The sequence below is a fragment of the Nycticebus coucang genome, unplaced genomic scaffold (genome assembly GCF_027406575.1).
Source record: "Nycticebus coucang isolate mNycCou1 unplaced genomic scaffold, mNycCou1.pri scaffold_53, whole genome shotgun sequence".
NCBI classification, from domain to species: domain Eukaryota; kingdom Metazoa; phylum Chordata; class Mammalia; order Primates; family Lorisidae; genus Nycticebus; species Nycticebus coucang.
In genome coordinates, this window is record NW_026515583.1 from 732,804 (window position 1) to 757,251 (window position 24,448).

Below are 24,448 nucleotides of genomic sequence, written 5' to 3' on the forward strand. Positions count from 1 at the left end.
TAGCCTTTCTGGCGTTATCTCAGTTACTGTGCCAAAACATTTACATTCTACATTTACCAAGTTTCGCAAATACCCCTGTAATATGCACCACAGGTGTGATCCCACCGATTCCCCTCCCTCTACCCACCCCCCCCCTTTCCCACTTCCCCCTATTGTTAAGTTGTAGCTGGGTTATAGCTTTCATGTGAGAGTCCCAAATTAGTTTCATAGTAGGGCTGTGTACATTGGGTATTTTTTCTTCCATTCTTGGGATACTTTACTAAGAAGAATATGTTCCAGCTCCATCCATGTAAACATGAAAGAGGTAAAGTCTCCATCTTTCTTTAAGGCTGCATAGTATTCCATGGTATACATATACCACAATTTATTAATCCATTCGTGGATCGATGGGCACTTGGGCTTTTTCCATGACTTAGCTATTATGAATTGGGCTGCAATAAACATTCTGGTACAAATATCTTTGTTATGTTGTGATTTTTGGTCTTCTGGGTATATGCCCAGCAGAGGAATTACAGGATTGAATGGCAGATCTATTTTTAGATCTCTGAGTGTTCTCCATATATCTTTCCAAAAGGAATGTATTAATTTGCATTCCCACCAGCAGTGCAGAAGTGTTCCCTTTTCTCCGCATCCACGCCAACATCTCTGGTCTTGAGATTTTGTGATATAGGCTAGTCTCATTGGAGTTAGATGATATCTCAAAGTAGTTTTGATTTGCATTTCTCTGATGATTAAAGATGATGAGCATTTTTTCATATGTCTGAAGGCCGTGCGCCTGTCTTCTTCAGAGAAGTTTCTCTTCAAATCCCTTGCCCAGCCTGCGATGGGATCCCTTGTTTTTTTCTTGCTGATGCGTTTGAGTTCTCTGTGGATTCTGGTTATTAAACCTTTGTCAGAGTTATACCCTGCAAATATCTTCTCCCATTCTGAGGGCTGTCTGCTTGCTCTGCTTACTGTGTTCTTAGCTGTGCAGAAGCTTTTTAGTTTGATCAAGTCCCAGTAGTGTATTTTTGAAGCTGCTTCAATTGCCCGGAGGGTTCTCCTCATGAAATGCTCACCCAGACCAATTTCTCCAAGGGTTTTCCCTGCATTCTCCTCTAGTATTTTTATAGTTTCATGTCTTAAGTTTAAATCTTTAATCCAATGAGAGTCTATCTTAGTTAATGGTGAAAGGTGTGGGTCCAATTTCAGTCTTCTGCAGGTTGCCAGCCAGTTCACCCAGCACCATTTGTTAAATAGGGAATCTTTTCCCCACTGAATGTTTTTAAGTGGCTTGTCAAAAATCAAATAGCGGTAAGTAGCTGGATTCATCTCTTGGTTCTCTATTCTATTCCAGATATCTACTTCTCTGTTTTTGTGCCAATACCATGCTGTTTTGATCACTATCGATTTGTAGTAAAGTCTGAGGTCTGGTAGTGTGATTCCTCCTGTTTTGTTTTTATTTCTGAGTAATGTCTTGGCTATTCGAGGTTTTTTCTGATTCCATATAAAACGAAGTAATGTTTTTTCAAGATCTTTAAAATATGACAGTGGAGCTTTAATACGGAGTGCGTTGAAATTATATATTGCTTTGGGTAGTATGGACATTTTGATAATGTTGATTCTTCCTAGCCATGAGCATGGTATGTTTTTCCATTTGTTAACATTTTCAGCTATTTCTTTTCTTAGAGTTTCATAGTTCTCTTTATAGAGATCTTTCACGTCTTTTGTTAGGTAAATTCCCAAATATTTCATCTTCTTTGGCACTACTGTGAATGGGATAGAGTCCTTAACTGTTTTTTCAATTTAACTGTTGTTGGTGTATATAAAGGCTACCGATTTATGAATGTTGATTTTGTAACCTGAGACGCTGCTGTATTCCTTGATCACTTCTAGGAGTTTTGTAGTAGAGTCCCTAGTGTTTTCCAGATACACAATCATATCATCTGCGAAGAGCGAGAGTTTGATTTCTTCTGACCCTATATGGATACCCTTGATCGCCTTTTCTTCCCTAATTGCGGTGGCTAAAACTTCCATTACAATGTTGAAAAGCAATGGAGACAATGGGCAGCCTTGTCTGGTTCCTGATCTGAGTGGAAATGATTCCAATTTAACTCCATTCAATATGATATTGGCTGTGGGTTTGCTGTAGATAGCCTCTATCAGTTTAAGAAAAGTCCCTTCTAGACCAATTTTCTTGAGTGTTCTGATCATGAAGGGATGCTGGATATTATCAAAAGCTTTTTCTGCATCAATTGAGAGAATCATATGGTCTTTGTTTTTTAATTTGTTTATGTGCTGAATTACATTTATAGATTTACGTATATTGAACCAGCCTTGAGACCCTGGGATAAAACCAACTTGGTCATGATGTATAATTTGTTTGATGTGTTGCTGGATTCTGTTTGTTAGGATCTTGTTGAATATTTTTGCATCTATATTCATTAGTGATATTGGTCTATAATTTTCTTTTCTTGTTGGGTCTTTTCCTGGTTTGGGGATCAGGGTGATATTTGCTTCATAGAACGTGTTGGGTAGTCTTCCTTCTTTTTCTACATTTTGGAACAGGTTGAGTAATATAGGTACTAATTCCTCTTTAAAGGTTTGGTAGAATTCTGACGTGAAACCATCTGGTCCCGGGTTTTCTTTTTAGGGAGGTTTTGTATAGTTGATGCTATTTCTGAACTTGATATGGGTCTGTTCAACATTTCCATTTGATTCTGGTTAAGTCTTGGAAGGTGGCGTGCTTCCAAGTATTGGTCTATTTCCTTGAGATTTTCATATTTCTGAGAATAAAGTTTCTTGTAATATTCATTAAGGATTTTTTGGATTTCTGATGAGTCTGTGGTTATTTCGTCTTTGTTGTTTCTGATTGATGATATTAGAGATTTTACTCTTTTTTTCCTGATTAGGTTGGCCAGAGGTTTATCTATTTTATTAACCTTTTCAAAAAACCAGCTTTTTGATTTATTGATCTGTTGTATTATTCTTTTGTTTTCAATTTCATTTAATTCTGCTCTAATTTTGGTTATTTCCTTTCTTCTACTGGGTTTGGGGTTGGAATGTTCTTCCTTTTCCAGTTGCGTGAGATGTCCCATTAAGTTGTTAACTTCCTCTCTTTCCGTTCTCTTGAGGAAGGCTTGCAGTGCTATAAATTTCCCTCTTAGAACTGCCTTTGCAGTGTCCCAGAGGTTCTGATAGTTTGTGTCTTCATTGTCATTTTGTTCCAAAAAATTGGTGATTTCTTTCTTAATCTCATCTCTGACCCAACTATCATTCAGCATAAGGTTATTTAACTTCCATGTTTTTGTATGGGTATGCAGATTCCTGTTGTTACTCAATTCAAGTTTTATTCCATGATGGTCCGAGAAGATGCATGGAATAATTTCTATTCCTTTAAATTTACTGAGGTTAGACTTGTGACCTAAAATGTGATCAATTTTGGAGTAAGTTCCGTGGGCTGATGAGAAGTATGTGTATTCAGTTTTGTTGGGATGAAATGTTCTGTAGATGTCTGCTAAATCTAAATATTGGATGGTTAGGTTTAAATCTAAGATTTCTTTGCTCAGCTTCTTTCTGGAGGATCGATCCAACACTGCCAAGGGAGTGTTGAAATCTCCAACGATTATGGAGCTGGAGGAAATCAAGTTACTCATGTCTGTTAGAGTTTCTCTTATAAATTGAGGTGCATTCTGGTTGGGTGCATAGATATTAATAATTGAGATCTCGTCATATTGAGTATTACCCTTAACAAATATGAAGTGACCATTCTTGTCCTTCCTTACTTTTGATGGTTTAAAGCCTACTGTATCTGCAAATAAAATTGCAACACCTGCTTTTTTCTGATTACCATTTGCCTGAAATATGGATGACCATCCTTTCACCCTGAGTCTGTATTTGTCTTTTAAGTTGAGATGTGACTCTTGTATGCAACAAATATCTGGCTTAAGTTTTTGTATCCAGTCAGCTAACCTATGCCTCTTTAGAGGACAGTTTAAGCCATTCACATTGATGGAGAGTATTGATAAGTCTAGTGGAATTTTGGGTATCGAGTTTTTCAAAGGTCCAGTGGACATTTTTAATCCTTTCGCCAGTGTGGAAGTTGGAGTTTGATCCGAAGTTTCTGAGTGAGTTTACTTTTGTGGTATAGGATTGGGTTGGTCATTGTGGAGGATAGGTCTGAGAACATCCTGAAGAGCTGGTTTACTTATGGCAAATTTTTTCAACATATGAATGTCATTGAAGTATTTAATTTCTCCATCATAGATGAAACTCAGTTTAGCTGGATACAAGATCCTGGGTTGAAAGTTTTTTTGCTTTAAGAGATTAAAAGTTGATGACCAGCCTCTTCTTGCTTGAAAAGTTTCAGCAGAGAGATCTGCAGTTATTCTAATATTCTTACCTTTGTACGTTATAGTTTTCTTTCGCCGGGCTGCTTTGAGAATCTTCTCTTTCATGTTAACTTTAGTGAAGCTAATTATGATATGTCTGGGAGATGGCTTATTGGGGTTGAATCGTGCTGGGGTTCTGAAGCTGTCTGCTATCTGAATTTCAGATTCTCTAGGCATGTCTGGAAAATTTTCTTTCATAATTTCATGTAGAAGGGCCTCTGTGCCCTTGGTAGCCACTTCATCAGTCTCCGAAATTCCTATAACTCTTATGTTGTTTTTTTTCGAATTATCTGAGAGCTCTCTGAGTGAGTGATCTGTTTTTGCTCTCCATTTCTCTTCCTCTTTGAGAGATTGGGAGCGTTCGAAGACTTTATCTTCAATGTCAGAAATCCTTTCTTCTGCTTGCTCCATTCTGTTACTGAGGGATTCTACTGTATTTTTCATATCTTTGAGGGCTGTAAGTTCTTGTTTCAGTGTGTCTAAGTCTTTGGTGGTTTTGTCTTTAAATTCGTTAAATTCTTGAGACAGTTTTTGAATTTCTCCTCGAATTCCTAATTCCATTTTATTAATCTTGTCTGCAAACCAAATTCTGAATTCGACTTCTGACATCTCAGCCAGTTGTTTATGAATGGGATCTTCAATCACATCTGCCGTATCTTTTCTTGGGGGGGTTGATCTATTCTGGTTATTCATGTTACCAGAGTTTTTCCGCTGATTCCGCCCCATGGTTTACTCCCTTTGGTTTTTCCCCTGGGGTTTTATCGAGGGCCCGTACAGTGTTGTGGCCTGAGAAACTGTTGCCCTGTCTGGTGTGGTGGAGCAAAGTGGTTCTGTCTTGTTTTCAGCTGGTTTCTGTTCAATCCTATTGCAACTTCTACTCTGGCTTGAAGTCTCAGCTGTGTGGAAAAATCAGCAATTAAGTCACCCCGCCTGCCCACCTCTGGCCCCTTGGAAAAGGAGAATCAAACCTTCCTACAATCGCACACCCAGGGCACCACCTGAAAAGTCCTCAGTCTATTAGCCCAGTTCAAAAGGTCCGAATCAACTGTCTCAATCGGCACTTGTCTGGGGTGGAAGGGTTCAAGAGGTCTCTGGGAACTGGATCACAGGGGCCTGGTGACTCCTCTGACAGAGCTCACCCCAGTGCAGCGTGGAGTCAGGAGGAGCCACCCAGCAAACAGAGCAGTCTGGGAAGGTTGACGTCTCCTTCCCCACTTTGCCCCTCCGTCGGACCCAGTCACTGGTATCTCTGCAGATGGCTAACCCAGTTGCCTGCAGTGAACAGACACTCCAGGGGTTTGCACCTGCCTGAATCGCAAGGAAGTCTGCCATGCCCCTGCAGACTGCCGCTATCTAGCAGGAGGAGATGGGGCCTGACATCTTTGAGTGTTTGATGCAGGTGATGGGAAGGAGGTGTTCACTCAGGCTTAGCCCCGTCCCTGATGGATGCTGCTAACAGAACAGAACAGAACAGACAACTTTGTGAGGTTCTGTCTCTGTTCCTGTCGTCGCCTAGAGGAGACGGGCTGTTTTGAGTTCAAACGTCTTTGCTGCTGGAGAATTGCGTCTGAACACCTCTCTGGGTCGGCCCCGCCCTGGAGGCTTCAGGGTTTGTGAGCCGTGTCACCGGTGGCCTCCTCTGGTTGCCCAGGGAGACAGGGGGTGTGGCCTCAGAATATCCAGAAGTGAGCGTTCTGCCGTTAAAGAAAAAACGGCTGTTGATCTACCTCCAGGGAACTGCTGCTCTGGTGTGGGCACTCAGGCGACCCTTTTCTCCTCTGTCCCGCGCCCCAGAGTCAGCACTGAGCGGCCGCAGTTTGTGCTGGGTCCACACCCCTTAAGAGATCCCCCAAGAATCAAAACTCTTGGGGGATGGGCCCCCAGACCCCGATTGGGAGTGGGGCGGGGGGAAGCTAGAGTTTCATTCAGTTTTACGCAACACTACGGTCCGGGGAGGGCTCCTGCACTGCACCGCAGGGAAGTGCTGCCAAGGCTTGATTTCCCCTCAGCAGAGTGCCCTCTCCTCGCTCATGTGTCCCGGAGTCAGCGCTGACCTGACGCAGCTCAGGCACTGTGCACTCCCCTGGAGAAATCACCCAAGGAGCCGAACTCCTGGGGGATAGGCCCTCAGACCCCGAGTGAGAGTAGGGGTTCTCAGCTCTCAGTGGGGAGGCCAGAGTCTTATTCAGTCTTGGGCCCCCTATGCCCGGGGAGGGTTGGTGCACTGCACCGCAGGGAAGTGCCGCCAAGGCTTGATTTCCCCTCAGCAGAGTGCCCTCTCCTCGCTCACGTATCCCAGAGTCAGCGCTGACCTGACACAGCTCAGGCACTGTGCACTCCCCTCGAGAAATCACCCAAGGAGCCGAACTCCTGGGGGATAGGCCCTCAGACCCCGAGTGAGAGTAGGGGTTCTCAGCTCTCAGCGGGGAGGCCAGAGTCTGATTCAGTCTTGGGCCCCGTATGCCTGGGGAGGGTTGGTGCACTGCACCGCAGGGAAGTGCCGCGAGTCGTGACTCCCCCTCAGCCCGGCGCCCTCTCCTCACTCGGCGCGCCTCAGAGTCAATGCTGACCAGTCGCAACTCCGGGACTGTCCACTCCCCTTGAGAAATCACCCAAGGATCCGAAGTCCTGGGGGACAGGCCTCCAGACCTCAGTGGGCGGGAGGGGAGCGCCGGGGATTCAGGGTTGCCGGCAAAGGATTCCCAAAGTTTTATTCAGCCCTATGTCCAGCAGGAGAACACCACGGCACCCCAGTAGGGGAGGTAGGTCCAGATTTTAGAAGGTCTCTCGCGTGGAGTGTAGTGGGAGGGCCTTTAATTTCTGCCCGCTTGTTCAATTTTGGGGCTCTAGAGCCGGTCTCATGGGGGAGGGGGACTCCCGTCCGCTTGGTGGTGGATTTTGTACCTTTTGTTTGCGTCCTTCTGATCACAACTTGCCTCAGCGGTGTTGATGTGCGTTCTTCAGCCTTCTCTCTTGGTGAGGCTCAAGTCCACCAGGATACTTACTAAATTCCTATCCCTTAACTCTCCTTCTGGACGGGAGCCTTTGTTGAAAGCTGGCTTCAGTCCGCCATCTTGTCTCCCCAGGCCTATCACAGTGGTTAACATAGCCTTTCCGGCGTTATCTCAGTTACTGTGCCAAAACATTTATATTCTACATTTACCAAGTTTCACAAATACCCCTGTAATATGCACCACAGGTGTGATCCCACCGATTCCCCTCCCTCTACCCCCCCTTTCCCACTTCCCCCTATTGTTAAGTTATAGCTGGGTTATAGCTTTCATGTGAGAGTCCCAAATTAGTTTCATAGTAGGGCTGTGTACATTGGGTATTTTTTCTTCCATTCTTGGGATACTTTACTAAGAAGAATATGTTCCAGCTCCATCCATGTAAACATGAAAGAGGTAAAGTCTCCATCTTTCTTTAAGGCTGCATAGTATTCCATGGTATACATATACCACAATTTATTAATCCATTTGTGGATCGATGGGCACTTGGGCTTTTTCCATGACTTAGCAATTATGAATTGGGCTGCAATAAACATTCTGGTACAAATATCTTTGTTATGTTGTGATTTTTGGTCTTCTGGGTATATGCCCAGCAGAGGAATTACAGGATTGAATGGCAGACCTATTTTTAGATCTCTGAGTGTTCTCCATATATCTTTCCAAAAGGAATGTATTAATTTGCATTCCCACCAGCAGTGCAGAAGTGTTCCCTTTTCTCCGCATCCACGCCAACATCTCTGGTCTTGAGATTTTGTGATATAGGCTAGTCTCATTGGAGTTAGATGATATCTCAAAGTAGTTTTGATTTGCATTTCTCTGATGATTAAAGATGATGAGCATTTTTTCATATGTCTGAAGGCCGTGCGCCTGTCTTCTTCAGAGAAGTTTCTCTTCAAATCCCTTGCCCAGCCTGCGATGGGATCCCTTGTTTTTTTCTTGCTGATGCGTTTGAGTTCTCTGTGGATTCTGGTTATTAAACCTTTGTCAGAGTTATACCCTGCAAATATCTTCTCCCATTCTGAGGGCTGTCTGCTTGCTCTGCTTACTGTGTTCTTAGCTGTGCAGAAGCTTTTTAGTTTGATCAAGTCCCAGTAGTGTATTTTTGAAGCTGCTTCAATTGCCCGGGGGGTTCTCCTCATGAAATGCTCAACCAGACCAATTTCTTCAAGGGTTTTCCCTGCATTCTCCTCTAGTATTTTTATAGTTTCATGTCTTAAGTTTAAATCTTTAATCCAATGAGAGTCTATCTTAGTTAATGGTGAAAGGTGTGGGTCCAATTTCAGTCTTCTGCAGGTTGCCAGCCAGTTCAGCCAGCACCATTTGTTAAATAGGGAATCTTTTCCCCACTGAAGAATCCAGCAACACATCAAACAAATTATACATCATGACCAAGTTGGTTTTATCCCAGGGTCTCAAGGCTGGTTCAATATACGTAAATCTATAAATGTAATTCAGCACATAAACAAATTAAAAAACAAAGACCATATGATTCTCTCAATTGATGCAGAAAAAGCTTTTGATAATATCCAGCATCCCTTCATGATCAGAACACTCAAGAAAATTGGTCTAGAAGGGACTTTTCTTAAACTGATAGAGGCTATCTACAGCAAACCCACAGCCAATATCATATTGAATGGAGTTAAATTGGAATCATTTCCACTCAGATCAGGAACCAGACAAGGCTGCCCATTGTCTCCATTGCTTTTTAACATTGTAATGGAAGTTTTAGCCACCGCAATTAGGGAAGAAAAGGCGATCAAGGGTATCCATATAGGGTCAGAAGAGATCAAACTCTCGCTCTTCGCAGATGATATGATTGTGTATCTGGAAAACACTAGGGACTCTACTACAAAACTCCTAGAAGTGATCAAGGAATACAGCAGCGTCTCAGGTTACAAAATCAACATTCATAAATCGGTAGCCTTTATATACACCAACAACAGTCAAATTGAAAAAGCAGTTAAGGACTCTATCCCATTCACAGTAGTGCCAAAGAAGATGAAATATTTGGGAATTTACCTAACAAAAGACGTGAAAGATCTCTATAAAGAGAACTATGAAACTCTAAGAAAAGAAATAGCTGAAAATGTTAACAAATGGAAAAACATACCATGCTCATGGCTAGGAAGAATCAACATTATCAAAATGTCCATACTACCCAAAGCAATATATACTTTCAACGCACTCCCTATTAAAGCTCCACTGTCATATTTTAAAGATCTTGAAAAAACATTACTTCGTTTTATATGGAATCAGAAAAAACCTCGAATAGCCAAGACATTACTCAGAAATAAAAACAAAACAGGAGGAATCACACTACCAGACCTCAGACTTTACTACAAATCGATAGTGATCAAAACAGCATGGTATTGGCACAAAAACAGAGAAGTAGATATCTGGAATAGAATAGAGAACCAAGAGATGAATCCAGCTACTTACCGATATTTGATTTTTGACAAGCCTATTGTCATTTCATTTTCGATAAGCATATTAAAAATATAAATTTTGGGAAAGATTCCTTATTCAATAAATGGTGCTGGATGAATTGGCTGGAAACTTGTAGAAGACTGAAACTGGATCCACACCTTTCTCCTTTAACAAAAATTGACTCTTACTGGTTAAAAAACTCATAATTAAGACATGAAATTATTAATATTCTTAGAGAAAGTGCAAGGGAAATGCTTGAAAAAATTTGCCTGGGAGAATACTTCATGAGGAAGACACCCCAGGCAATTGAAGCACCATAAAAAATACATTACTGGGATCTGATCAAATCAAATGCTTCTGCACTGCCAAGAACACACTAAGTAAAGCAAATAGACAGCCTTCAGAATGGGAGAGGATTTTTGCAAGTTATACTGCCGACAAAGGTCTAAGAACCAGAATCCAGAGAATTCAAACTTCTTACTAAGCAAAAAACAAGTGATCCCATTTCATTGTGGGCAAGAGACATGAACAGAAGCTTCTCTGAAGAAGACAGATGCATGGCCTACAGATACATGAAAAAAATGCTCATTACCTTTAATCATCAGGGAAATGCAAATCAAAACTACTCTGACATACCACCTAACTCCATTAAGAGTAGCCCACATCACAAAATCCCAAAACAACAGATGTTGGCGTGGATGTGGAGAAAAGGGAAGACTTCTGCACTGCTGATGGGAATGCAAACTATTATGTTCCTTTTGGAAGGAAGTTTGGAGAACACTCAGGGATCTAAATGTAGACCTACCGTTTGATCCTGCAATTCTTCTTCTAGGTGTATATCCAAAGGACCAAAAATCATTTGGCAATAAAGATATTTGCACCAGATTGTTCATTGCAGCTCAATTCATAATTGCCAACTCGTAGAAGAAGCCCAGGTGCTCATGGACCCATGAATGGATTAATATATTGTGGTATATGTATACCATGGAGTACTACACAGCAGTAAAAAAAAATGGAGACTTTACCTCTTTTATGTTTACATGGGTGGAGATGGAAAATATTCTTCTTAGTAAAGTATCTCAGGAATGAAAATAAAAGTATCCAATATACTCAGTACTACTGTGAAACCAATTTATAATCACTCACACTTGCATATGAAAAATGAAACACAACTTTAGCCTGGGATGAAGGAGGGAAGGGGAGGGAGAGGGGAAGGGAGGCAGTGGGAGGGATAGTAGGGGATAGAAGGAGGACCACACCTATGGAGCACATTGCAAGTACAAGTTGGATCTATCATGTGTAGACCACAAATGTCCTTATAATATAATTGGGTAAATGAGGTGAAAGCTACGTTGATTAATATGATGTGTAAGCACTCCCAATTTGTATAAGTAATCAACACACTGAAAATGGCATTAATGTGTTTATGATCTATGTACAAAAGACTTAATAAAAAAAGAAAAAAATCATACATTATGATCAAATAAGATTCATCTCATATTAATTTTTTGAGTGGTGAGATGTATGGATCCTATTTTATTCTTCTGCATATGGCTATACAAATACAATATTACTGGCACCTTTTATTGAAAGGGAGAGATACCCCAACATATGTTGTTTCCTGCTTTGTCAAAGATCAGGTGGCTATATGTGGATGGTTTTGTATATGGGTATTTTGTCTTGTTTAATCAGCCTGTGTCTCCATTTTTGTGTCAAAACCATGTTGTCTTGGTTACTTTATACTTGTAGTATAGTTTGAAGGTGGTAATGTGATGCCTCCAAATTTGTAAAGAAGTCATTTTATCAAAAAATACCTGTACTCAACTGTTCATTGCAACACAATTCACAATTACAAAGATGGGGAATCAACCAAAATGCACATCAATTCATGAGTAGATTAATAAAACATGGTTCATGTATCCCATATAATACTAAGCCTCAAAGAATGACTTAATGTCTTTTGCAACAATCTGGATATAACTAGGGACCATTAGAACTAGGGACGATTATCCTCAGTGAAGTATCTAAAGAATGAAAACATGAATATCACATGTACTTACTACTAAATTGGAATTAAATTGATGGGCACACATGTGAAGTAAACCTCAATAGAAATGAAGCAGGGGGTGACAGGGGGAGGGGAAGCAGAAACCTATCTAACAGGTAGAGTGAACACTCTCTGGGTGAAAGACATACTTCTATCGATGACTGAAACATTACAAAAGCAATCTACGTAACCAAACTATTTGTACCCCCATAATACTTTTAGATAAATAAATAAGTATATAAATAAATAAATGAAAGGATAGAAGGTGGCATTTTTGTTTGTCTTTTTATTTCTCAATTTCTGACACTCAAATGGGGTGAAAATTCATTCAATATCAACAGGAAAAGGGAATGACAAAGTTAAGAATGGCCCTTTTTGAAATTTTGAAAAATTCTTTTTGACTCACTCAAAGTGATATAAAGCAGATTCTCCAAACAATTTAAATAACAAAGTTATAATTATATCTCACAATTATGTGATAATACTCAAATGTAATGCTAAAATTAAAGTAATAACAAAATATTTTGCTGGCTCTAATCATAACAAGGTAAAGTGATAAAATCAATCAAAACAAAAAATTTCTTTTTATGGACTAAATTAGTAACAATTATCCCTTCTATTAAACTTTTCATCAAGGTTAAAAAACAAAGGAAGAAGTGTGAAGCTAATGAGATAGAAGTATCTAAATACCTCTGTGATTTTGCAACTGATGACAGTGATGATGATGGATTTACTCAAAAAAGAAAGGCTGGAGAAACCTACAATCAGCAGTTTTCTAGGAAGGAGAATGAAAAGTGGGACAGGTGAGCCTGTAGCGGTGTTTCATAGTAGATAATTATTACTGTACAAGAAAACTAATTTTAATTTGGACTAACATTCACAATTAACAAGTTGTATACTTAACCTAAGGATTTTCAGCCTTTGCCTGCTATTAGAACAATGCAAATTTACAAACAATATCATTGTTTTCAGTCATGCTGATATTTTTGTTTAACAAAAGCAGTGCTGAGAAAATTTATTGTCATGCACTATTTGTTGATAAAACTGTAAATCCATGTTGACAGTTAATTTAGCAATGGGCATCAAATTTCAAATATGTCATTCATTGAATCTAACAGGTCCAGTTCTGCAGCTAGATCCTACACGACAATGTGACCCATGTAAACACACAAACGTGTTAAGAACATTCGTTATCTATGATATATACATAAAATAAACCAATATGTATGTATCTAATATATACATATAACCTGTGTTAAAATACATAGTATTAATTATGTATGTTAAGGACTTTTATATAACTATGTTGTCTATATATGTGTATTACAGAAGTTTATTATAACATTGTCATATCAAAAGTTGGAGATAGTCTAAATACGTGTCAGTAAGGAAATACTTAAACACCACACCCATAAAGTAATGTTGCATACAATGATTTTCTAAAATGAGGTGAATCCGTAGTATACTAATGAGGTGAATCTGTAGTATACTAATCTAAAATGAGGTGAATCTGTAGTATACTAATCATTTCCCAACGAAAGTATGCTAAAGTATTTAGTGATACATATAACCAAATTTTTATAGAATTGCTTAAATATCTGCTGAGTTGCAAAAGGCAGCTACATGTTGTTGGAATTCTAGATTATAACCAAGAAGGTTGGAGGTTGTTATATTTTTGGTTTTGTTCTCAATACATGAGTGCTCAACTATTGGAACCTCAAATTAGTCTGAATATCAGCAAATGATTGCACATGGGCACTCGTTTTCCATATATACATTTCAATAAAGTGTAAAAAGGATTACATCAGAGGTTGTTTAATCTAATAAAATTAGTCTTGGCCAAATTTTCCTTTAAAAAGCCAGAGAGTAAATATGTTTTAGACTTTGTGGGCCATATGGATTTTGTTATAGTCCAAAATCTGTCATAGTAAATGAAGGAACTGGCATGCCTGTGATCCAATAAAACTTTGCTGACAAAAGCAGGCAGTGGGCTGAGCTTGGCTCACATGTGCTAATTTACTGACTCTTGTGGTAAAACCCAGTACTACTAAAGCAGCAAGTCTTCTTTTAAAAGATTATGCATTTCAATATGAACCACATCACATTATTCAACAGATCTCATGTTACATTATTTATACAATAAGATTGTTTTTGCAATTTTTCCCCTTTTATTTCCATTATGGAATTCAAAATTTTAACATAAATATTTGCTTTGTATAGTGAATGAGTATAAAATATACTAAATTTGGATGATTTTTATCACACAATACATACTTCCCTTGAAATTTCAGTCATTCTTTGGTCTTTATTTATATACATGGACAAAATGATAATCAGGTCTTTTCTTTTCCTGTTTCTTTTGTTTTTAATTTCATGTTAATGTGAGGGTATAAACAATTATTTGTTTACATTATTTTCATTAGTTAGGTAGAGTCCCTCTTGTAGTTGTGTCCTGGACTCAAGAGGTGTTCCATGTACCCTTACATTCTGCCTATTAAGTAGGAGCACACCAATCTCCCTCCAACCTTCTCTTGCCCCTTCCCTTGTTCCCCTTCCTCCCAACTTGAACTGAAACGAGATTTTCTCTTATGTGGACATGTATTAGATTGTCTACTGGCTTTGTACTACTATTGAGTAAGTTGGGTATTTGTGTTTCTATTTTCTGATGCTTTACTGAAGAATGCATTTCACCTCCATCCAGGTTAATATCAAAGATGTAAACTCTCTGTTTTTAAAATGACTGAGAAGTATGGTGTACACGTACCACAGTTTCTTGATCCATATCTGAGTTGATGGACATTCGGGTTGTTTCAAAATCTTGGCAAATGTAAACTGAGCTGCAGTAAACAATCTAGTGAAAATGTCTTTATTAAAAAATATTTTTTTTTCTTCTGAGTAGTTATATCTCTATTAATGTGATTCCAGGATCAAATAAAAGTTCCGATGTGAGTTCTCTGAAGATTCTCCATACTTTTATCCAAAAAGGTTGCATTAGTTTGCAGTTCCTGCTAGGGTGTAAAGTGTTCCCCATTACCAACATCAGCAACTTTGGGACTTTGTGATGTGGGCTATTCTCACTGGAGCTGGATGATGTCCAGGGCGGTTTTGATTTGCGTTTCTCTATTGATCAGGGAAGATGAGTATTTTTCATATGTTTGTTAGCCACTCATCGGCTTCCTCAGAGAAGGTTCTGTTCATATCACTTGACCAGTAGTAGATGGAATTTTTTTGCTCTATTGATGTTGATTTAATTTGAGTTCTCTGTAGATTCTAATTATCAAACCTTTATCAGATTCATAACATGTGTAAAACCATTCTAAAGGTTTTCTATTTGCTTTACCTGTTGTGTCCTTAGCTGGACAGAAGTTTTTTCAGCTTAATTAAGTCCCATTTGTTCATTTTACTTGTTGTTGTGATTGCTACTGAGGTCTTTGTCATAAAATCTTTCCTGAGTCCAACATCATCAAGAACTTTTCCCACACTTTCTTCTAAGATTCTTATCATTTCATGTCTTAGATTTAAATCTTTTATCCATCTTAAGTCAATTATTTTAAGGGGTGAAAGGTATTGGTCGAGTTTCGTCTACTACAAGAAATTATGTCTAGAAATTTGGCAATGTGGAGGAAATGGACCAATAGCTGCAATCATGCCATCTACCTCAACTTAACCAGGAAGAAATAGATCTCCTGAAAAGGCAGATATCAAATGCTGAGAGTGCAGAAACAGTAACAAAGCTTCTAACAACACCACCAACAACAAAAGCCCAGAAACAGATGACTTCACAACAGAATTCTATCACACCTTCACAGATGAGCTTCTATCTTTACTGAAGAACCTATTTCAAAACATTGACAAGGCTGGAGCCTTCCCAAACACATTCTATAAAGCAAATATCACTTTTGTTTTGATTCCAAAACCAGGAAGGGACTTAACAAACAAGGAGAACTTCAGACCAATTTAACTAATGAATATAGATGGAAAAATACTCCATAAAATCTTAGCTAATAGATTACAGCTACTCATTTCAAAAAAAGTATACATCACAATCAAGTAGATTGCATCCAAGGGATGCAGGTTGTTTCAACATATGTAAATTCATAAATGTAATACATCCTATCCATAAAAACAAAGTCTAAATGATGCTCTCAATAGAGGCAGAAAAAGCATTTGTTAAAATTCAGAATTCTTTACTAACAAGAACATTTAAAATATAGGCATATTTGATATATTTCTTAAGATGATTGACGACATCAATCCACAGCTAACATCATGCAGAATGGTGTAAAATTGAATGCTTTTCCAAAGAGAATTGGAACCGGACAAGGATGCACACTCTCACCACTATTACTCAACATAGTTCTAGAAATTCTAGCCAATACAATCAGGCAATAGAAAGAAATAAATGACATCCCAATGGGAGAAGAGGAGGTCCAACTCTCACTTTTTCCTGCTGATATACTCTTATATTTAGAAAACCTAGAGACTCAAACACTCCTGGAAGTTATCAGGAAATACAGAAATGTCTCAGGGTATAAAATCAATTTCCAAAGATCAGTAGCCTTGTATATGCCAGTAACAACTAAGCTGTTCAGCTTCTCTTGATTGAGAAGCAAATCAAGGACATAATTCCCTTCAGAGTATCTTCAAAGAAAATTAAATACTTAAGAATATACCTAACAAAAGAGGTGAACTATCTTTTCACAAAGGATTATGAAACCCTAGGAAAAGAAATTATAGAAGATACTAACAAATTGCAGAACATACCATGCTCTTTGCTGGGAAGAATCAACATTGCCAAAATGCCTATTCTACACAAAGTAATCTACAAATTTGAGGCAATGGTGATTAAAATACTGACATATTTTGAAGAACTGGAAAAAATAGTACTTCATTTTTTATGGAACCAGAAAACAAGCAATATAGCTAAGCCTATTCTTAGTAATAAAAACAAAGTCAGAGGCATCACCCTACCAGACTTTGGGCTATATTACAAATCTGCCATAAACAAAACACCATGGCATTGGCACACAAATAGAGACATAGACATATGGAACCGAATTTAAAACCAAGAGATCAAACCAATCTCCTCTTGCCATCTGATCTTTGATAAACCAAACAAAAATATACAGTGTGGAAAATAATTAATTTTCAAAAAATGGTGCTGGGAAAACTACATAACCACATGAAAAGACTGAAATTTGCCCCACACATTTCACCCCTTATAAAAATTGGCTCAAGATAGATAAGAGACTTCAATCTAAGACACAAAATGATAAAAATCTTAGAAGAAAGCATAGGGGGAAACTCTTGATGATGTTGAGCTAGGGAAAAATTTTATGACAAAGACTTCAGGGCCCATCATAACAACAACAAAAATTAACAAATGGACTTAATTAAGCTGAAAAGCTTCTGCATCACTAAGGACACAACAAGGAAAGCAAGAAGATAACCTTCAGAATGGTAAAAGATATTTGCCAGGGCATGAATCTGACAAAGGACTGATAACTAGAATCTACAGAGAACTCAATCAACAGAAAAGAGTAAACAATCCCATCTACCTCGGGGCAAGAGATACAAACAGAACCTTCTCTGACAAAGACAGACAAATGGCTAAGAAACATTTGAAAAATGCTCATCTTCCCAGATCATCAGAAAAATGTAAATCATAACTACCCTGAGATACCACCTAACCCCAATGAGAATAGCCCACATCACAAAGTCTTAAATCTGCAGATGCTGGTGTGGATATGGAGAGAAGGGAACATTTTTACACTGCTGGTGGTACTGAAAACCAATACAACCTTTTTGGAAGGAAGTATGGAGAATCCTCTAAGAACTCAAACTAGCCCTCCCATTGGGTCCTGCATTTCCTTAATGAGGCATCTAGCCACATGGAAAAAAAATCGTACTAAACATTTGCACTGAACATTTGCAGCTCAATTTACAATTGCCAAACTGTGGAAACAACCTAAATGCCCATCATCCGAGGAATGGATTAACAAGCTGTAGTTTGTGTATACCATGAAATACTATTGTGTCATTAAAAAAGATGGAGATTTTACATCTTTTATATTAACCTGTATGGAGGTGGAACACATTCCTCTTCATACAGCACCAGAAGAGTGGAGAAGAAAGAACGCAATGTACTCAATTCTAATAAGAAGGCTGTAAGTGGTCTAATAGAAGGTGGGGGGTAGGGAAATGAGGGATGGGGAGAGGGGCAGAGGAAGTAGGGTAAGGGGGTCACAGTGTATGGCACACCTCTTGGGGGTGGGACACAATTACAAGAGGGAGTTTACCTAACAACTTCAATCAGTGTAACCTAATTCTTTGTACCATTAATAAATTTCAAACAATAAAAATAAATAAAATAAATACATAAATGAATGAATAATAAAATTGAAGTTAGAACAAGGTTCTTTTATAGGATTGCTCAATGCTAACCCCGTGAAGCCCAAGGATGGCTCAGAGAAGGTGTCCTTAGCTATGGATCATCCCCAGGATCTCTTAATTATGGGTGAAGCTCTTGATCTTGAAACCTATAAAGCAAAGAAAAAGAATGGAGAGCCTCATGCACAGATGGTTAATTTGTGAAACTCTGAATACTTGAGTATCACATCCAGGCTCAGTACTGGAAACTCAGTGCACAACAGGCTGACCTGCAGTCCACCTTATCCAGAGGATAAATTCCAAAGAAGTTTGCCTGCAAAGTCACCAGCCTTGAAGAATGTCTATGTCAAGATGGTTTTTACCACTGAGGAGTTTCTTCCGCGTCCTATGTGGCCTCAGTTGCAGCAGCTGTTGTGCCTACGAAGATGATTCAAACCACTCTGAGCAATCTGTTTGTCAAAGGTGCAGACTTGATCATTCAGGAAACAAAACAAATACTCAGAATGCCCCAGAAGAGCTTGTCTTGCTCTGAGGAGTTCAAAGAATTGAGGGATCTGCCACTGAGTGTAGCCAGAAGCCGGTAGCATTTAGTCAAAGCCATGACTACAGGGATCATGGGAAGCCCCAAACCTGCCATGCAGTCTGTATTGGCATCGGCCCTCTTAAAACAACAGAAGTAGCAAATGTTGTAGATGAGGAAAAGGAAATCAGAAGCTTTTTGGAGACAATTTCTCCAAGGCTCAAATGAAGTCAAGAGCCTGGCTCTGCCATCCTCATCTTAATAGCCCACTGATCAATCTGCATGGATGGGGACTGATTTCCCCAGGATGGAAGGCAGCCTGACCAGGTGGATGCCCAAGATGGGGTGTGGCATCTCAAAAGGAAATGATGTTCTCTTTTCTGATGAGTCACAACCACCAAAACCAAAACTGAGTGCTTTAGCAGAAACAAAAAACTTGGCTGCTGTCACCAAATTAAGAGCAAAGGCCAGCTTCTTAGAGAAACACACCAAAATAGCCTCAAAATGATACAAAAGGATTCCCAGGATACCCTGGGAGTGATGAAATGTGTAGAAAAGAACACCATGTTTTCTTCCCAAGCTGAGGATGAATTGGAGCCTGCCATGAAGAAAAGGAGAGAGCAGTTTGCCTGACTGGAATCTGAGTAATTTCAGGAAATTCTAAAAGTAAAGTCAAAGTGCACAGATGTCCTAAAAGAGGCTGAGGCTGAGCTGCATAAATGCTATTTTGAGGCACTGGTGAAAAAAAAACAAATGGAAGAAAAGATGAGAAACATCAGAGAAGTGAAGTGTCTAGTCATGACATGCAAGATGGGCACCTACACCGATCTCCATGTGCTGGAGACCTGTGTCAGTGAGCAGCACGACCTCTACTGGCTCAATGACATGAAAAAGTTTTTCAAGTTTCCCTGTGGGGACAGACTCCCACACAAGCACTGCAGTAATCGTGGCCTCTAAAAAAAAAGGGAGGGAATGCTAAAAGAAAACTCTGGTCCAAATATCAGAGGAGAAATTTTGTTACTAAGAGGAGAACACGCCAAATTTCTAAGTAGCCTCAAATAACCCTAACGTCATTTGCCTCAATCTTTTTTTCTTCATGTGGCTCTGGAAAGGCCAACATGGACTGCAGATTGCCTTTGTTTCTGACTGACACCAGCAAAAACCCATGCACAGATGGTTCAGTTGTGTGGGCTTGACACCAAATTTAACATTGATGTTTAAGTGGAAAACCAGAATATTGTCTTCCCTCTTCTCACTACAGTATTGTGCAACATTACAGCTTTCACAGAAATTTTTGGCCCCAAACTGGAAGGTAAACCGAGAGGTGTGTTTCCGTACCTCTTGGTTATACACTCCTTTACCTCAATGAAGTTCTAGTGTTACATGGAGATAAAAATATACATAGTATAATGACATTAACAATAGCATCATTGTGATTTTATGAGATACTCTAAATTATCAGAGCTATAACCTTTATAGTTTAGACAAGGGAAGATTTTGATTATGTACAATAGAAAAATAAAAGATTACTGCTTTCCCAGAAGTTTTTGGCCCCAAACTGGAAGGTAAACCAAGAGATGTGTTTCTGTACCTCTTGGTTATACATTCCTTTATCTCAATGAAGTTCTAGTGTTACAAGGAGATAAAAATACACACAGTATAATGACATTAACAATAGCATCATTGTGATTTATGAGATACTCTAAATTATCAAAGGTATTACCTTTATAGCCTAGACAAGGGAAGATTTTGATTATGTACAGTAGAAAAATAAATGATTGACCGTTTATCGCAGATAACACTTTTTTGTATTATAAATTTATAAAGCTTGAAAACCACGTTTCTTTGTACCAATAGTGTCATGGATGTGTATTGCGTACTCAATAAGTATTTGTTGAATACACGAATAAACAGTTGAATAGATAAGTTAGTGCTGATGAGGAATTTTCTTTAGAAAAATAAGTTTTGAACTTGTTGAAAGTAGGTTTCTGTAATTATCTAGATACAACGATATGAAGGCTTTTAGTTTCTAAAAAATACGTGATATTTAGAAAATTTTGTTTATAATTATGGCCATAAAAAGAATGATTATATGGATTTATCTACTATCCTATCATTTAAGCACAATAAATTTGATTTTCACAACATGTTATGAAGCTCATGTGTTGGAGCCAGAATTCTGGGGTTTGAATGTGTGGTCTCTACTGACCGTCTGTATGTGCTTGGGCAAATTACTTGGTGTTCTGAGCCTAGTCTCCTCCTTTGTAAAACCATATAGGATGATAACATCTCTAAAAGGGTAGCTACATCACAGAGCTCTGTAAGGATTCACATTAATTAAATACATATACAGTGATTTAAATACTACATAGTAATTACATAGTAAGTTGTGAAAGTACAGATGAAGGGTGGCGCCTGTGGCTCAGTGAGTAGGGCGCCAGCCCCATATGCCGAGGGTGGCGGGTTCAAACCCAGCCCCGGCCAAACTGCAACCAAAAAATAGCCGGGCGTTGTGGCGGGCGCCTGTAGTCCCAGCTGCTCGGGAGGCTGAGGCAAGAGAATCGCGTAAGCCCAAGAGTTAAGAGGTTGCTGTGAGCCGTGTGACACCACGGCACTCTACCTGAGGGCGGTACAGTGAAACTCTGTCTCTACAAAAAAAAAAAAAAAAAGAAAGTACAGATGAAAAACATTATTATTATTATTTTCTTCGTCTCTTAATGTTACTGTTTATACTTCAATCCCTCCTGTAGAAAATGATTGATTTTACATTATGTATTAAAAACCCTAAAAACTCTATAAGTAGGAGAAATAAATGACAAATGCAGATATTTTATTAAACAGCAATTGTTTTAGATATTTTGCATTTTGTATATTTCCTATTTGCTAAAAGGAATTGTTTGTGTTTTTTAGGCCTACAAAGAGAACATCTAAGAACAAGAACAAGGTATTATTTAAAAATCATCAAACATGTCATTATTTGAAAATATAAAGTTAAAGTAAAAACAGAGTCTTTTGCTATAAAGACATTTCCTTTAAAAACTGATTAAGGAACCATAGCCATAGGTAAAAGTGTCATCCTTTTAGCACACATCAGTACTTTACAAAATATCTGTGGTTTTGCTCATATAAAAAATAAATAATTTTTTTCATTCCTGAGATACTTTACTAAGAAGAATATTTTCCAGCTCCATCCATGTAAACATAAAAGAGGTAAAGTGGTACAAATAATCAACACATTGAATCCCGAAATGGCATAAATGTGTTTATGATCTATGTACAAATGACTTATTAAAAAGGAAAGAAAAGAAAAGAAAATGGATAACTACCACTTCTGTACATTTAGACTATGCTGTAAACATTTGGGGGACATTTTGAAGCACTGTTCTTTATTTTATAGGTGAAAAAACAAATACACACTATGGATGACCATGATGACTTAACCTGGTCATCTGAGGGAGCCTCAGAGGATTATGAGTTGCCTTCCATTAATTATAAGAATTTGACATTTCTTGCTAAACAACATGGAAAGCACTATAAAGGTAGGACCATTGCATGAGTGTAAGGCCTTTTTATGTGTCCTACAGTAGCATATGCATTGCTTAGCACTGCACTGTAGAGCACAGATGTATTATGGTAACATTAATATCAGAAATGTGCTTTATGTTCATGTAGAATGAGAACTACAGTATGTTGTGAACTTAGTCAAAGAGTTCTGAGAATCCCACTGTACTTCTCTCAGTGTGAATGACACCCCCATGTGTTGCTGACCCTACTTCTCTCTTACACTTTCCCAAGATCAGGTTGCCATTATCTCCCACTTGGAATGCTGAGGTAACCTTAGAACTGCTTTCCTCACAACCCCATCTCCTGAGGCCATGCTTTACTCTGCAAACATTATATATATCATCAAACCTCTGTGAGTTGACCACTCAAGGGACTATAATGAACTGGTCAACACATGGAGATGGCCAACATAAGGAACTAGGCCTACTGTACAGATATGTATGTGTGGTGCATGTGTGTTAACTTGAGGTCAAATTGAGGTGGTCAATGCAGGGAGGTGGTCAACTATAGAGGGCCTACTGTACTTTTAAAAATGAGGATCCCATAATGTTAAAAATCCTTGTTGAAAATACATCTACCACTTCTCATTATTATAAGATTAGAGATCTCAACTCTAGCATTCTCCTGCTAGAGTTGTGTCTGGCTGTTCTTTCTCTGTGTGTTTCGGCCACTATCTTAGGTGTTTGTTCCTGCTTTCAGTGGCTTCAGAGAGGCGTAATTAGTATATGAAGAAATGTGCAATATCGTAAGTTTTGAAATATACAAGTGAACCCATGGCCATAATAAGAGAGTTAACATATTCATCACCCACAGCATTCTCCTCCTGGCGTTTTGCATTCCCTTATTTTAGAACCTGCTAAATTACTTTCCGTAGTATTCATAGTATTTGTACCATTTTCCATTCCTGACAGCAGTCCATGACAGTTCCATTCTCTCTGCATCCTCACACTCAGTATATCATTGTTTTTAATTTTAGACATTCTGATGTGCATGCATTGTGCATACTATTTTGGTTTCAATACACAGAATCCTAATGACTCATAATGTTGAGCATCCTCCCGTGTGCATATTTGCCATCTGTACATCTTCAATGAGCTGTCTTCGCAAATTTCTTGCCATTTAAAAAATTAAATTGTTCTTCTCTTTGTTGAGTTTTAAGAGTTCTTTATATATTCTGGATACAGTTTCTTTACTAGCTTTGTTTTTTGCAAGGAATCTTTCCTGGTTTGCATTCCAAGGAATGTTTCCAAACATTCCAAAAAATGTTTCCCAGTGTTCATTTTTTAATAGTATTCCAATGAATTCTGGTTTATCTGTTTGTTTAATAATGGCTTTTGTTTTGTCCCTATTTAAGAATGGTCTACCTAGTGCAAGGTCACAAATAATTTCTCCTATGCATCTAAAAGTTTTACAGTTTTTGTTGTTACGTTTAAGCTTATAATCCTTCTTGAGTTCCTCTTTGTTCATGGTTTGAGGTATGGATTTCAGTTCAATTTGGGGATGTGGAAATCCATTTTGTTCATATGCCAAAAAAGCCATTGTTGCTCTGGTGCATTGACATTGCACCTTTGTTGAAAACAAGTTGTCTGTACACATGCTGGTCTGTTTCTGGATGTTCTATTGTGTTCCACTAATCTATAGGTGCTCCTCAAATATACAGCTATGTCCTGATAAAACCATCATAATTAAAAATCCATTTAATGCCCCCAATAAGTCTATCAAAAAGTTGAAAAATTCTAAGTCAAACCATCTTATGTTTGGCTGCCATTATACAAGTTGAGCATCCCTATTCTAAAACTCTGAAATATGAAAGGCTCCTAAATCTGAATTATTTTTTATTTTTTTATTTATTCCTTTTTTTGAGACAGAGTCTCACTATGTTGTGCTCAGTAGAGTGCCATAGCGTTACAACTCACAGCAACCTCAAACTCTTGTGCTTAAGCAATTCTCAGGTGCCTCAGCCTCCCAAGTAGCTGGGACTCCAAGCACCTGCCACAATGCCAGGCTATTTTTTGTTGCTGTTGTCACGGTTATTTACTTGGCCTGGGCCAGGTTAGAACCTGCCACCCTCGGTGTATGTGGCTAGCGCCATAACCACTGTGCTATTGGCGCCAAGCTGTAC

At 38.6% G+C, this 24,448-nt stretch overlaps 1 pseudogene; it reads left to right on the top strand.

Annotated features, from left to right (window-relative positions):
- The window catches only part of LOC128579415 (ankyrin repeat domain-containing protein 26-like), an 85,774-nt pseudogene that overhangs the window by 20,954 nt on the left and 40,372 nt on the right, over positions 1–24,448 (top strand).